We start from the raw sequence: 16,563 nt of genomic DNA, 5'->3' as shown, positions 1-16,563 counted from the left end.
TTCCCCATGCAAAACAATGTTTCTCTTCTTTTTTAAAGCTTGCAAACGAATTTTCTAATTTGAGACAAAAGCAATTTTAAAAGTATTGAGTTATTTGTTTTCGAAATTACTGCCTGAAAGTAATTTATTACATTACTAAATTACCAACCTAGAGAAGTAAGTAATTACGTTACTCACTACCACAAAAAAAAATAGTTTAACTACCGTAATCTAATTGCAGTAATGCCATTAGATCCATCTCTGCGGTGCGGTTCTTTTGAGGCGGTCTCTCTGACTGTTTTGTGCTTCTTTTGCTAGGTCTTTGACTGTGTTTATTTGAGCCGCTTTGTGTAGGTCGGGAATATGGGTTATCCTGGGTAAACCCGTGATAATTCTCATCGCTGCCTTGTTAAGGGTTTCAACTGGATCTTGTCGAGTCTTGGTAAGACGGAGGTAGTTATACCAGTAAATGGCTTTGGATACAAACAGTGCTCGTACCATTAGTTTCAAATATTTTTTTTGTGCACCCCAATCCCCCCATACTTTGTGTGTTGTTCTTTTGATAAAGTTAAGAGCGCGTTTCCATTGAATCTGGTTCAGCCAGCTCCGTGCTCCGCCATCCTCGCCGATGGTGAGACCGAGGATCCTTATACTTAGTTGTCTCCGAATTTTGGTGCCGTCAACATACAAATTATTGATGTCTCCGAAGTTTTTCTTTCTAGCCTTTTTTGAAGCGACGACTGCGTAGGTTATCTTTTCGACTGAGATTATCACGTTTGTTTCCTTCATAAAGTACATGGTGACATCCAGGGCTTCTTGAAGTTGCCTTTCTTGAATGTTTGGTGTGCCCTAGTTGACCCATAAGGTGACGTCGTCAGCATATATAGCGTAACGGACGTCTCGTATTGCCTCAAGGCCGAACGCTGGGTCAGCCATGGCTATGTTAAATATTGCTGGGGAGATGACCGCTTCTTGGGGAACTGCTATCGTATTTCTTCTGAGGGGGCTTGTGGTGTCTCCAATGTGAACTTAGAAGTATCGTCGGTGAAGGAAGGATATTATGAAGTCTAGTATTCGTCCACGTAGGCCTCGATTTTTTTACCCTCAAATGACAGTTTCATGTGGGACGGAGTTTAACGCTTTTTTTATGTTGAAATTTTGTGATGTCATTGCGAATCATGGCTAGACTTTCTTTCAGTTGACAGGTGGGGACGGAGTCCAGTTTGCATGGGGTGTACTTTTTTGCGGGACTCTAGGATCCAGGTTATTCTGGCCAGTACCATACGCTTCATTACTTTACATAGTTTGGAGGTTAGGAAGATGGGTCTGAGGTTCTGGATGTCATTGTTGGGTTTGCCTGATTTCGGAATGGGTATTACGATGGATAGCTTCCAGTCATTGGGCAGTTGACCGGATTCACATATCTCGTTGTAGATTTCTATGAGCTGATGTATTCATTCGAGAGGTTTCAGAGTGCTGTGATTGTAATGTGGTCCGGACCTGGAGCCAGTTTCATTTTGATTTTGCTAGAGCGTCTTAAGAGCTCTCCCACAGTAAAGGGGGAGTGTTTTTAGCAGCAATGCGCGTTGATGGATTCCGACGCATAGCAGGTATCCGGTGGTTCCTTGGTGGGTTAAGTGAAGTAACTGTCTCACGCTGCTTTGGCTAGCTCTTCTTTTGTTATGTTTAACCGCAATCCGAGGTTGGAACCGGTGTTTTTGCTTATGGTTTTGCCACTCATTCCTTGTATGTGTTCCATACCGTCTTTAATCCAGTCTTGTTACCGAAAGAGCAGTAGTATGCCCACCATATATTTCGTCTAAGTTCGGGAGAGTGTCTTTGGGCATTTGCCGTGGCTAAGATAAGTTCGTTTCCAAGTGCTTGATTTCGTTTATTTTTCCGGTGTTTCTAGAGCGCTTGTAGGAGATTAGCCAAGAGGTTGAGGAGATTAAGGTCGGGTGTATGATAATCTTCTTTAAGCTGGTATATTGTTTTTGCAACCTTGAGGGCCTGTTGGATACTGGTGGCAAAGTTTCCTTTCTTGCTTGCGGCGATGGCGGTGCGGAATTTTGCCTGTTTGACTGGATCGCTCGTTTTAAGTCGAATTACTCCGATTACATAGTCACTGCCCGTGGTACCCGGAAACGTGTGCTTCAGTTGCTTGCATTTGTCGGTTATATTCCATTCTCGTTTGTTAACTTTCTTGTACCCCCGCTGTAGGTGTTGAGCGCTTATATCCCCAGCGATGAGGGCGGGTGTGGTGCCTTGCACTGTGGCGTTGAACCAGTCCGCGTCGTCTCCTTCTTTCTGTCCCGGTCTAATTTAGGCGCTGTAGATGTTGAATATTAATTTGCTATGCATAACTTAACTCCCACAACTTCTCTGGAGACGTTGCATACTTGCCAGGTATCTATTTCTGATCGTGTTCTGCTGTTCAAGACGAGGGTGTTTGCTTGGCCATATGTTGCGCCAGTAGACTGTTGGCTTTGCTACACTCTAAAAAAAAAAGGTGTAGCTTTTACACCCCTTGTCACATATTTGACACCCCAAAACTTTAGTTCGACGTACAGCGCAATAACATCGAAATGACGGCAGCAACTTTTACGAGAGGCTTGATGACGGTTGGATATAACATATTCAACAGCTAAAGTACTTATCAAAGACTTCAAAAGAAAATCACTGAGGTTTTCGCAGCAGGGCCAAGAAAACCCCGATAAATTTTTTTGCATTGAGTCCTACGTGCATTTGATATTTTAATAAGTTGTACAACTCGGCTATCAAGCCGCTCGTGAAAGTTGGTACCTTCGGTTCAACCTCAAAGCGCTGTATGTCGAACTGAAGTTTTGGGGTGTCAAATATGTGACATGGGGTGTAAAAGCTACACCTTTTTTTTTTAGAGTGTAGTTGCGGAGTCGTCGGACGGTCGGAGGTGAGAGTATGTAATGTAGCCTCAAACATTGAGGTTTTCAACGTTCGCTTCATGTAGGAGGATGACGTAAGGTTTTCCCTCATTTTCTCTTTCTTTAAGTTATGCTGCCTTGTTATAAAATCCCCTGCGGTTCCATTGTAAGGTTCTGGAAATGCCGACTTACGCTTTGGCTTATACTCTTTGTTTCGTACGGGCACGTTAATCATTGAGTCGTATGATTATATTTCGTAAGGTTTGCAAGATGTTTTCGAGGGATTTTTCGACCCGGTCTATGCGTTGTTCCAGTGCCGTTAGACGTTGCTCGCAGCTCGTGTGATTATGTTGTTGTTGCCAGTTGGAGCTTCCGTGATTTCCGGTGGAAGAAATTTGAAGCTTCTGTGCGGCTGATATGGAGCCATCTGTAACCATTTTGAATGTAATGGTTGAAAAGTACGGGTTGACGATGTAAGGTGTTTCCCATGCTCCTCGTGGGGGTGGGTTCTTCCATGACTGTGGTGATTTTGATGCAGGGGGTGCTAGGTTAATTCTTGCCATGTTGAGAGGGGGTCTTTATCCCTGGGGTGTCTGAGACGGGATTCGTTTAGGGGGAAGTTACTGCTTGGAGCTGTCGCTACTTGTGGCGATGTAGGGACCACCACAGTTTATACATTTTGACTGCACTTCACAACCGGACTCGCTGTCGTGAGCTTGACCGCATTGGTCACAGCGCTTAATGCCGCTAGAGCAGACATCTGATTTGTGGCCTATTTTATGGCATGAGTAACAGACTAGAGGTCTGGGTCGATAGTCAATTACTCTGAGCATTTCGCAGAGGAAACGGACGTACTTTGGGATAGGCTTCCCGTTGAAAGTGATTGAGATGGTCCTGCCCGACCGTCCAATGGGACGAGCTCCGACGATCGAGTGTGTTCTGCAGTCGAGACTTTCCATGAGGGTTTCTGTAGTTCCTTGCACGTCGTGTCGGGAAAGGTAGATAACTTCGCGGGTCTGACCATTTGAAACTGCACGTATACGGTTTCATCTCGTAGCTTTGTTCACCCTTGACGATTTGGTTGATGTTGACTGGTTTATTCACTTTGGGGTGATAGCAATGGTGTTAGATGTCTGGTTGCGGTGGACGGAGAAGTCACCTTTGTTTTCGATTCTCGCCTTTTCCATCGCCCCAACAATGTTTCTGCCGGTGAAGTTGTCTACGCGCTCCTCGCACGTCGGTTTCAGTACGACTTTTTGTCTGTGTGCTATTTGCGTTGCTTGCATTGCTTTTTTGTTGATGGTAAGTAGAGTTGGCACGTTGTCTTCTTTGTCTTTTTTGTTAACCTTGAAATTGATATCCATCACCTTACATATTCTCGAATTCGGTCAATAACCTCCGATTCGAGGGGGTTGATGTGGAAGGCATGCTATGCATTGTTGTTGTGGTAGACCGGGTCATCGACTCGTTTCAACCCACTTCGCTGAGCTCTGAAAGTCTCAAATTCGTTTTTGTGCGTAAAATATTCTTGAAAAGCGACCCCATCCGTGATTATTTCTTTGTTGGCACCACTGTTGAAGCGGAGCGACTCAATAGGTTCCTTATGTTTTTATGTAGAACTCCATAGATACTCGATTCTCCATAAATTATTCTATCGCTTGGCGTTCTTGGGTACATGCCACTAAACCTTGGCTGTCCTGTGGTGGGATTGTAGCAAAATCTATCTGACCTTGTTGGGTAGCGTGTCCAGTGATGTTACTTGGGGTCGGGTAGTGGCTCGCGTTCGTCTGCTTCATCATGGAGACGGCCATTGTGCCAGAGCGTCTTTTGCCGGCCGGTGTCGTCAGACGGTCACCGAAAGACCGATGGACTGGCGTTCGAGCCCGCGGGCAGTGCGGGTTGGCTTTCGGGTGTCCTTTCCAGAGCGTCGAGTCCTGGAAGGGCCCCGTAGGGCAAGTAATGCCGGCAAAACTTACCTATAAGGCCGAATTGTTAGGCTTATCAGAGCGCTAAGGAAATACGTCCTTATGGACGATCTTCGTCGTCGTCACCTGCACGATAGGATGAATCCACGAAAGCCACGGTTAAACGGTAACTCCCGCTACTTTCTTTAAATCTTGGGCTTACGACTGTTTTTAGGTAAGGGAGTGTCCCTGAATACGAGATTTCCGTTTTGTGTGTGTGTTTTGCGTAGTTGTTTACGTATCCCATTTTAAAGTTTTGTTTCGGGAGTCTACGGCGAAACCAAAACTACCGGCCCGAGCATGATGACAACCCTGGTGATGAGCTGCGTGGCCATCGTGTCACGCAAAGTTCGTATTGCGGTACCGGAAAACGTACTACTGACAAAGTCGCAAAAGCAGTTCCGATCAGTCAGCTTGTTTTACTGCTTCGCTTTGCAGATATCAAACATCTGTAGCATTCATAAATTTGCTGAAAACCGAGTTTGCCACGATGAACGCAAGCTCAGACAAAGCCCTATCTTGTCCCCTGAGAAGAACTGCAATCTTAGTGGTGTGCAATACACGATGCAGAAGCGATGTGGAAGGTAATCGTAAGTTTAAACTTATCAGAAAATATACTAAACTATGGCCGCCAGTGAATGCAACCTTCGGCACCGCGACGCACTTGAGCGAGCAGATAGCCAATAACCTTTATGTGCGATCGCGAAAGGGCACTTGGAAACTACGGCCGCTAAAACATAGCATAACAAGCAGATATCATCCGCTGGGACGGCTTAAAACGCATCAGAAAAACACGGCGAAAGAAGTTGCAGTACAGTAAAAAAATCTGATTAGAAAAGAAGGTGACATCAGGGCACAATGAGCAGTTTGACGGCAAGAGTTCTGGAACTGTGCCCGCTCTTTCCATCTTACAAAGCTACTACTGCCCACTACAGCCGAGCGGCAGCTCCTTTCCTCTCCAACGCCTACGACCGTGGGGACAAGAAGGCGCTAGTGGAGCACCACCGCTCCAAGTACAGCAAATAGGCAAGTGAAGTTCGGTTGCAGTTTTGTCTGCCTCCCCGCTTCCGAGGATGTCCTGGTCTCCCGAGATCAACACAACTTGAACATCCCCTCCTTGCGCTGGGGAACTCCTGCTCCCTGTCCTCGCATTTTTCATTGCCTCCTTGAAGTGTGTGAAAATGTAAATCTGCTTTGTGGTGTTCACGGGGGCTTTCTGGGGCCCAGGGAATTAGTCTTCTTTCCCTTGCGTCGGTTCACTCATATTACCAAGCGATTGCCATACTATACGTCCTCCGCTCTAGCCGCATCAGCCTAAACACTGCTTGTTTGTTGTGTTTTTCCTAAAGGTCTTTGAATGCTTCCCTCTGGTTCTTAGCATCGATTTCTCGCAGCAGGGTGTTGTTTGCCTTAGCTTCAGGGGAGAGGGGGAAGGGGGGGTGCTCACGACCATTTCATCTTCCTGGCAACTGGGTGGGCATTCGTTACTTGGGATTTGCAGGCACCTTTCACCTAGCCTTTTCAGTATAACTAGTCTGAGGAGGGTCCTTTGAAGTCGCAACCTTTGGTTCATGAGTGCATCCTTTGCCATTTATTTGACCCTGTAGAATTGCACTGCATTATGCTTCTTCTGAAAAGGGGGGGGGGGGTTATTTTGGGCAGTGCCGCGATCACTTTCATGCTGGAGCAGATGGAAATCTCTAGCTTGTAGTATTGAGTTAGGATGTACCGGAGTTAGTTACTTTCCTATTTTGCTTTTAATACCGGAAAAGCCTGCACAAGTCTTCTGGAGAACTCTCTGTTACAGCACCACATTTTCCCAGTGACATGTCAATTACCCAAAAGCCCTGTTTTTATTGGCTCCTGATTTGCCTTTGTCAGCTGGCTGCCCCACTGTCTTGGATCATAGTTGAGACCTAGCATCTTTATACTTAGCCCCATTCGTCTTGTGCTCTCAACGTGAAGTCTAATAGTGTCATCTCATTCCGCATCCGAGCTCTTTTGTTGGCGATGACCCTGCAGGTCGTCTTCGCCAATATGTTTATTCCCAATTCCTTTATAAAATCTGTTAAAACGTATGCTTTCGCTAATTGGTTGATGAGCATCTTGTTTTAAAGGGATACTTCAGCGAAATTTGAAATATTCCCGTCGTGTTCAAAAATAGGTTGAATATGATCCACAATATCCGTAAATGGCAATCGCACATTTGTATTTTGAGCCCGGTGGTTGTATTTTTCGTTATAAACGGCCCACTCTGGCAAGCGCTCGGAGAAGGCCCAGCTTAGAGCACGTGACATCCAACGTAATCGTGACGTAGGTCGTCTCAAGACGAGCAAAGCTACGGCGAGGCTGACGTCGAGAGGATGGCCTAGTCGTTCCAGTCACCGAAGCAGCTGCTTTTGTACGAATTTTGAGTGACGGGTTAATCTTCTATAATCTTCTAGGGGGACAATAGCGACTTCTGCGACACACAAAAGGGATTCTCGGGAAGAGGGGAGTTCCTCCTTCCCCCCTTCTCTCGTCGTGGCCGGAGACGAGACAACCTTTGTCACTAGCTGTCAAGGTTCCTAGACGAGCAGTACAAACGAGGCGCTAGCGACATCCACCAGGTGCTCTTTGCTAATCGTTTAATTCGTTTTAAAATTCCTTTTCGAGACTTTTTTAACAAGATATTGGTATGTTCCATGTGATACTGCTCTTTTGAACACATATAGACCAAAAAATGAGCGCCGAAATTTTGTTGTAGTATCCCTTTAAAAAACACGACAAGATAAGGACAAAGTAAAGACGAGACGGACGACAGCGCTCTCGTGTGTGTTGTCTTTACTTTATCCTTGTCTTGTCGCGCTGTTTTATACTAACATGAAATCTGTTGTAATGCCAAGGGCCCATTGCAGTCACTGTTGATGTTCATCTGCTTAGCATTTGATGGTTCACAGCGTCGCAACCTCTGTATATATTGTGAAGCCTATATCCTCTGTCTCGTGCCGTTTGTAGGCTGCGCCTGCTATCACCGTGGTGAATGTCATCGTCAAAAGGATTGCCCTTTGAGGCACTCCAACCTTGTTTGGCATTGGGCGTCTTTTCACGCTGCCGGTGACAGATTAATGTTGCCAGTTCGGCAAAAATGTCATTAAGAAGCTGATGATCCAGCTTTTGAGGCCCCTTTTTTGGAGGCAGTGATGACCGTGCAAGATGCTATGGAGTCGAAGGCTTCTCGTATGTCAATCCCTACTGTAGTCGCATCGGCTCATTGTCTTTTTATGTTTTTGTGGATAAGGTCGGGATGTCTTGGGTTAAGACGTTGAGTCTGAACGCCGACTGTGACGGGTAGAGTTAAAGTCAGTTTTTGAAAGCCAGGTTATCCTGGTTAGGATCGTCTTTTTCAAGATATTGAGCGAGTTTCAGGTAGGGGATGAATATTACCGTGGGCATCTTCCATTCCTCGGGGAGGAGACATTCTATACAGACTTTGATGGTCATATCGATAAAGTGGTTCATATTTTTATTAGGAAGATTCCTGAGGGCCATTATGGTAATCCGATGGGACCACAGTAATCCGATTGAGTAAGTAATCCGATTGAGCCACAAGCGGCTCCGGTTTTTCACATTGCCCATTCCAAGAGTAATATAAGTTTTGTAATGCATCATCATCACAATGATACTTTGCTAAAATTGTTTTTACGTAGAAATTTCGCCCTGAAAACTAAACATGTTAAGGTCCTGCATGATTTAGTAATTAAAAAAATTGAAAATACGAAAGATATTTTGCCGTCGAAATAAAGTTTTCTTTCAGCATGGACACTTCTTTGCACCCGTCCTGGATGCCATGATGTTATTGTTTTCATGCTGCCAAGAAAGGTGGAACCAGAAGAGCTGTAAATCTAGGCGTGTCTCTATTTGGCATTCATAAATTTATAAAAACCGCCCGATGTTGTAATGAGCCATGTCTCAACCGGTAAGGAGTGATTACCGAAAGATACTTACCGGCAGAATTGAGCGGTGGATTTTTTCCCGCCCTTCGCGGTGGACGTTCCAATGAGCTGGAGCTTCGAATAGGAGACCCTTTTAAGTCGGAGACTTGGACGTGTTCACTTTCAGGTTCTATTCCAGATTTCTCGAACTCGCAACTTTTGAATTTCTTGGGGCTGTTGATTATATGAAACCACCTAGTCCCGCGGTGCTGTTCTTAGGCACAGGCCGGGAGCCGGGCTCGAGTGGTCGTGCTTCATGGATTGTAATGTAGCTTTCATCGTCTTTTTTGTCACTCGGGCCGCTTTAGATTCATCTGGGCGAGATTCCCGTGCACGCGCTCGAGGTTCTTTCGTAAATGAAAAAATGATGCCCCCATAAACACGAACAATGCTTTTACTGTTGGGTTCGCGCTCGGCAAGCGATGGAACTGGTATGTCTCACCTAAGTGAGGCAACCGCAAGCACATGAGCTCATACAAATTCACGCTACTAGAAAACGTAGCGAAGTATCGTCGGTGAATCGAGTATGCTGTCAAAAAACGACGAATTTCACCCGACGGCGTTAGCTCCCGTGGTGTCTGAACAGTGGCTGCTGCGCGGCGCGTAAAAAGAGCGTGCCCATAGCCTTCTTCATACTCACAAAGCCTGGCAGTTCGACGACGGAGCCATGAGTGGCCGGTCGCAGATTTGGAGCGCGAGGATCTGGTAGCAGAGAGCATTTCTGGTATACAGTGCACAGCTTCTGCAGCGGTGAGGACCGGAAACATGGTTTTTGAACCCGAGGAGAAAAGAAGCGGTAGCACAAGGAACGCGATCGAGGAGCACGAGCGGACATTCCATCACTCGGGAGAAGTGTGTTTCGGCGTCTCTCCGCAACGGGGCGCCCGTTACATGCCTACCACCATGAATGGGACTCGCATAAACCAAAGGCACATCGATGAACACATCAGACCTCCTCAAGGAGTGACACGAGAAGTGATTGTTGCAGGTGATAATAATGTTGCACGGTTTGCACGCACACTCATAGATCGAGTAGGGGGCCATCGCCGAATGGAAATCCTATATAACAGAGGTGGAACAATCGCAGATGTGCACCACCTAATAGACGAATATGAAGAGAAAGCAAGGAAAGTACCCCGAATGTATATATTGCATGTGGGTGTAAATGACATCTTGCACGGCGAACACCCTGCGGCGATTGTAGAGCAACTGAGGCTGAAATGGACAGATCACAAAGACGCATTGGCCATATTCTCAATACCAGAGATTGAGGGCAGAGGCAAAGGAATTCAAGCAGCAAACATGCTGCTGAATGCCCAACTAAAGAAGCTCTGTAAGGACCTCAAGGCGCGATTTATAGACCTGAGCCGAGATCTCAAAGCTGAGCATGCAATGGAGAGAGGCAAGCTACACTATAAGGAAGATGGGGTGCGAAACGTGGTCAACAGGCTAGGAGCCGTGGCCAGCCTTTTTTTAGGCATACAATGGCGAAGAGATTCACCAACCTCGAAGATCGGTCAGCAGAGGAGTCCACTGGTAGAGCACAGAAACGAACCAGTGCAGGGACGGAAAACAACAAGAATGTATGGCAAACCTCAAGCTTATCACCCAGCCGAAGAGCACCGCATGATGCATCAGGCAATGGGGTGCCTGTATGCACAACACACGGACGACCCCGCGAACAGATGGCACGCCGGCAAGACCGAAGTGCTGGCTGGAAATCCTTGCGATCACTATCCGGTCGAAGAGCAACGCTCGGACTACCAAAGAGGTTTTCCTCATTAAGCCCAGTTCGCGAATTGGAGAGACGGACACCGTCTCTCCAATTCGTCTCTCCAATTCGACTTAGACTCTAACAGGCAACTTCTACCATCGCAAAACAGTCATGTAGCACTTGGGCGGGCTCCACAAATGGACCCTCTACACTCTCAGAGGCAAACACTGTCAAACGGGGGACTCCCAGGGTACTACCCTGTGGGATTTTGCTAGCTACCAACTAACACAGGTACCGATAGAGTAACCAAAGGATTGTCTCAACAGCGGCGGCGATCTCAAAGGAGACGTCAAACCTAGTAGCCCGCGGTCCCCACATCTCCGCGGCAATGCAGACAACGTTTAGGGCCACATTACCGCGGGTCGGTTCGATTAATTACCTCCGTCGGTGCCAATGATCGTCTACCTTGTCTCACTCTCTCGAATATAGCGGAAGAGAAGACACACGTACCAGATTAAGGACAGAGTCCAAGAGCATTCATTAGAACACTTAAAATGAACTAAAATGTCCCCATCCAAAATGCCCCCCGCGTCGGCAAGGTAAGAAAAGGTCCTTACCTGGCCAGACGCGGGGTTCCGGAGAGCCAAGACCGGGGAAGCATCGGAGAAGTCGCCGACACACGTCCTATATCTTTCGCGGTCACCCTGACGAGTCCCTTTCCCGAACGCGGACAAACAAGAGGCGAAACCTCCTCGCCTGTCGGCAGTGATTCGCATCCGAGCGGGGGGACGTAAAGAGGTCCCCCGGGAGAGAGTGAGAGGAGAGCCCCCAAGCCAGGCGGCCCTCCTCCTCACGAACAGGTCGGAGCTCACGGCGAAGAAGGCCGAGCGTTCCGACCCGCGGCCGTTATCACAGCCATCGGGGAAGGGAGAACCAGAGGAATCCCCACAACCCCCAATCCTGGACACCCCCAACGTCAACACGTTGTAACGAACGCCGTCTTGGAGACCGACAGGCGTCCAAGCGACCTTCCAAGAAGCCAGCAGAGGTGGGAACGTCTACGTTCCAAGCTCTCATTGGGCTCCCGGAAGCCCAAGGACAAGCGTGCGCGGCGAGAAGAAAGTGCTGGTCAGCGACCTTTCAAGAGGCCCGCCGACGTGGTAAGAAGACCAGCCACTCGGACTTCCAGGGATCCCACAGTGGCCCACGAGGTCAAAGCATCCTTTCCCGCATTTCCCAGGTGGACCCTCCCGTCGGGCGCCCCGCACCCAATTACTTTCCCTTCGGAGGAGGAAGCCGCTGCAATCATAATTGCGCGCCGCGCCGACCCCGCCGACCCCTCGAGGGTCAAGCGGACACGTCTTTGGGAGAGCTAATCTGGATGGTGCTGGTGGCGTGTGTGGGCGGAGACGGGGGTGCGTTGCTGTGTGTGGGGGAGGAGCTGACATAGCTAGCCGAAATCCCTACCATGGGAATGTAGGGAAGAGCGTCCTGTTAAAAGAAGCGGACTTCTTCGGGACTCCTGTCTTCTGATGCTGTTTTTCGATTCTGTACAAATGTAAAGTAAACCCGTTGTCAAAAGCGGCCCTGCTTCCGAGCTCCTTCTGCCTGATGTCCTGATCGGCGCCTGGCTCCAGCGGAGCCCGACAACAAGGACGACCCCGGAGCTGTTACAACGTCTCTCCCAAATGTATACACCGGCGCTGCTTCAACCCCAAGACCTGCGTGCAATCGTGGCCGAGATGGTGAGCCAACAACTCGGTTACCACTACCAGCGGCACAGGATATAGGGCCGCTTTCGGGGAGGGGGGTCGGAGATAAGAGGGTGAGGAACAAAAGTAGGTGTGGCAAAAAAGACGGAGACGACGTAGACGCAGCAGGCGACTGACAGATGTGGTAGGATTTCTCAACCTCCAAGGAGCGAGACGTGAACAAAAATGCGAGACGTGAACAAAAATGGGAAGAGCTATATAGGGAGTTGGAGGCGGAAGGAATGACGCTTTCTGGAGTGGCAGAGACGCACCTATATGATATTGAAGAAGCTCCAACCGATGCAAATTGGTGTTGGGCTGGACGCAATCGTGTGGAGGGACAGCGTCGAGGTGGGGGAGTTGGCGTGATGCGGCGCGGTACATCAGTATGGTGCAAGGAGCCACGAGACTGTTGGGACCATATTTGGGCAACGGGAGAGATCATCGGGATTCCTGTTGCCGTCTGTATAGTATACGTGTCGGTGGGAGCTGCGCGCAGAGAGGAGAACCAAAGCTTAATGAGCTGTGTGGAAACCGAAGTCAAGGACTTGGCTGCTACTAAAGACATTCTCATCATCGGGGATTTTAATGAACGCCTGCATGAACTGGACGGATGGGAGGACGAAAATGGGCGAGCGATGCTGCGGATGGCCGAAGATAACGCCTTGGAGATACTAAATCTCAGGGCCTCATGTGAGGGTCAATATACATGGAATGCCCGGGAGAGCAAAACGTGCATTGATTACGCCTTAGTCTCACAGAATTTGGCCCGCTATCTGGTTCACGCACACATTGATGAAGCTGGTGAACACAGTATTGGGAGTGACCACAACCGGATACGGTTAGAATTCTTCAAAGCTACACCAAAAATAATAAGAGAAAAGCACTCTCCGACAGGCCGTGCCCGACTATCTGCAACGGCAATGGAGAAGGTGGTGGAAGAGTTTGAAAAGAGCACCAAGAAAAAGAGCGCGGCTGGATACGCGGAATATGTGACAGAATTAAAGCGCCTCATCCGACAACATTCTACAAAGGAACGAGGTGGGCGACGACTAAGAAAGCGTTGGTGGGACGCGGAAGTTCAAACCGCCATCAAATTAAGACAGGAGCTAAACAGGCCGTAAAACAGCTTGTGCAGGACAAAATGGCCCAGGCTGATGTAGCTACAATGAGAGACATCAGTTCAAGTGGTCGAGACGCACCCAGAAAGTTCTGGCGATATATCGGAACTCTCAATGGAAGAGACCAATGCCCAGCAATCCTGGACGAAGACACAGGGCTGCCCACAAAAAGACTTGGGCAATGCCTTACAGACCATCTCGTTGAAATTTTCTCGCCTCCAGGAGAGACACCACTACAAAATCTCTGCCCAAAGCAAGGCGCAGACTGTGCACCGGATTGCAATAATGTAACAATTGGTATGGTGTCAGTTATACGCGCACTAGCGCATATTAAGAACAACACCGCCCAGGGATTATATAACATTCCGGCAAAGGTGCTGAAAGCACTGGACAAGGATTCCAGGGAGCAACTCGCAGCACTTTTTAATGATATTGCATCTGGGAAAGAAGAGATTCCTCAAGACTGGAGATGGGGCAGTGTTGTCCTGATTCCTAAAAAAGGATGTGACCGTCAGTACCTTCGACAGTACAAACCCCTGACCGTGACAAGTGCGGTGTATAGGGTATTCGCCCACATCATGAAAAGGCGCATGACCGCATGGGCAGAGGAGTAGGGTATACTGACAGAAATCCAAGGAGGCTTCCGACGGGGACGCCGATTAGAGGACCATCTTTTTACCTTAACACAATGTATTGGGGTTGCACGGAAAGAGGAGAGGAGCCTAATATGTTGTTTTCTTGACATCGCAAAGGCCAATGATAGTGTTTCCCATGCCCAGCTTATTGTTAGTCTACAACAGCTTGACATGCCGCCGGAGTGGACAACACTCATCTCCCGCCTATACCATGGCAACACGGTTATGACCCACCTCGATGATGCTCACTCTGAGGAGGTGCTGGTGACGAGGGGCTTACGCCAAGGTTGCCCACATTCTCCCCTATTGTATATGTTATATGTATCCACCCTAGAGAAGCAACTTATACAATCAGGACTGGGCTTTTCACTAGCACATTTGGAGCATGGTGATCAAGTTGACTAGGTTCTACCGGGATTGACGTGCGCGGACGATGTGGTACTGACCTCAGGATCAGTGTTGGAAATGCAAAAACTTCTTGATATATGCTCCAAGGAGGCTATGGGACTTCGTTTAAAATTTAATACCAGCAAGTCAGCGGTGGTAGTGTTTTCGGGCTCCCTCGAGACAACTCTCGATAGCCTTCGTCTCGGAGGGTCCGATGTACCAATTCTTAATTCTTACAAGTACATGGGCATCACTATGTCCAACGACACAGACTACCTACAAGGCCATCGCACCCATCTCACCCAAGCAGCCCTACGAAGAGCCAGCATTCTCCGTCAGCGAAGCCTCTGGAGTTGCAACAGGTTCATCGTTTCGCAGGAGTTGTGGAAAGCAGTAATGGTACCCGGACTAACATTTGCAAATGCAGTGTTGTGTGTCCCAGGAGATGTCCGCGCCAATATGTAGCGTAGGCAGAGAGACGTGGGACGCCAGGCACTGGGCTGCCAAGGAGCGGTCGCCAACGAGGCAGTGCAGGGTGACCTGGGGTGCTATTCTGGTCGCAAACGGGTACCTTTCGAGTTGTGACGTATCGAGAAAGAAGGGGCGGAGCCTCAAACTAGAATTATTCTTGTTTGAGGCTCCGCCCCAACGTTCGGGTTCACGCACGCGGTCAGCTAGAATCTGACGATGCCTTACGTCGCGGTGACGTGTCTACCCAGTTGGGGCGAAGAAATCCCTGCATTTCCCCCTGTTCTTTTTGTTATCTTCTTCCTTTCCTCCGGGACTTAGAACGAGCGAATAACGGAGAAAAGGCTACCTTCCGGAAAATGGAAGGAAACAGAGAAAAATAATATTATCCTTTTATAAAATACGAATGATTATTTCAATAATTATGACGTAAAGTAAATTTAGCTAAGATATCTCAGCTTTTTTTTCTCGAAGTCTTTCGCTACGGTCTTTGAAAACAAACATGGCGAAAACCGCGGTAACGACCTTGTGGTGTTTGTGTCTCGCTTGCGTGGTTGCTTTCCCTGTTTCTGCACGATACGGATGGCATTACGATAAGAAAATATTATGTGAAGGTACGCTGCGACACCGTTATCCTTTGTGAAGCCGTCGTGAACATAAGCTGCAAATGAAATTTCCTGTTCGCCTGTGAAGGAGGCTCCAAATGGATACAGAGCTGACGACGACTCTATGGTAGTATATGACAAGTCATGAGATCGACGCAGAGTGCAACGGTTGTGAGCATTCTCTGGATGATACAGGAAAGTTTCTTCGGGCAGTTTTAATAATGCTTTGCTCCTTTGCTCACTGCAGTGATTATGCCGGTATAGTCTCCATAAGCCATGCTCTTCTCTTTCGGCGCTGAAGAAATGCACGCGACGGCATAATCTCGGGCAGTCTTTTTTACTTATTTTTATTTGAAGAAGAGCTCGTGCAAAAAAAAAAAAAAACGGCTTTTACGTTTTTACACGTCCCTACATAGGTACCTCTAGAAGGCACCCTAGGTACCTCGCTTTCCCATTGGCTTCATTGCGCGTGACGATTCAACGTCATTTGCCATGGAAACGTTCGTGAAACTAGAAAGCCTCTGTTTGCCGCTATACTTCGTTTCAGCTTCGGTCCAGACGCAGCCGATGCTACAAGCGCGAGCATGTGGCCCGGAACAGTGCTTGCACTGCACGAGCGCGCGTGCTTGGCAGGGATGCTGAAAGCCCGGAGCTCGCGCTTGTAGCTATGGCTGCGTCTGGACCGAAGCTGAAACGAAGTATAACAGTCATTTTTCGAGTTCGGGTTGTGACGACAAAATGACGTAAGAACAAGAATGCACGGGACTATTTGCGTTGTTTTAACTCGACAACCGTACCCTTGGCGAGTTAAACTCGAAAGAACATGGCCGCGATGCTCGTCGGATCGACCGCGGCTGGGGTTTGACATGCGATCGGTCACTTGATCAACGCGCACACGAATACTTTCGTGCTGTTGGATGAGCTTATTCGGCGACAGGACCGGGTCGAAGAGCACAGTGAGCTGGTGTTTAACGTCTCCGATGTAACGCTTGAAGAGATGCAAGACTTGGCTTCTATTTCTGCCGGTGTTATGAAGCTTGAAAGTGGTGTTGTTGTTGTGGCTCG

Source organism: Ixodes scapularis, unplaced genomic scaffold, assembly GCF_016920785.2.
Source record: "Ixodes scapularis isolate PalLabHiFi unplaced genomic scaffold, ASM1692078v2 PGA_scaffold1__304_contigs__length_218370807, whole genome shotgun sequence".
Lineage (NCBI taxonomy): Eukaryota > Metazoa > Arthropoda > Arachnida > Ixodida > Ixodidae > Ixodes > Ixodes scapularis.
The sequence above is the reverse complement of the archived record's forward strand: the minus strand, read 5'-3'. Positions refer to the sequence as shown.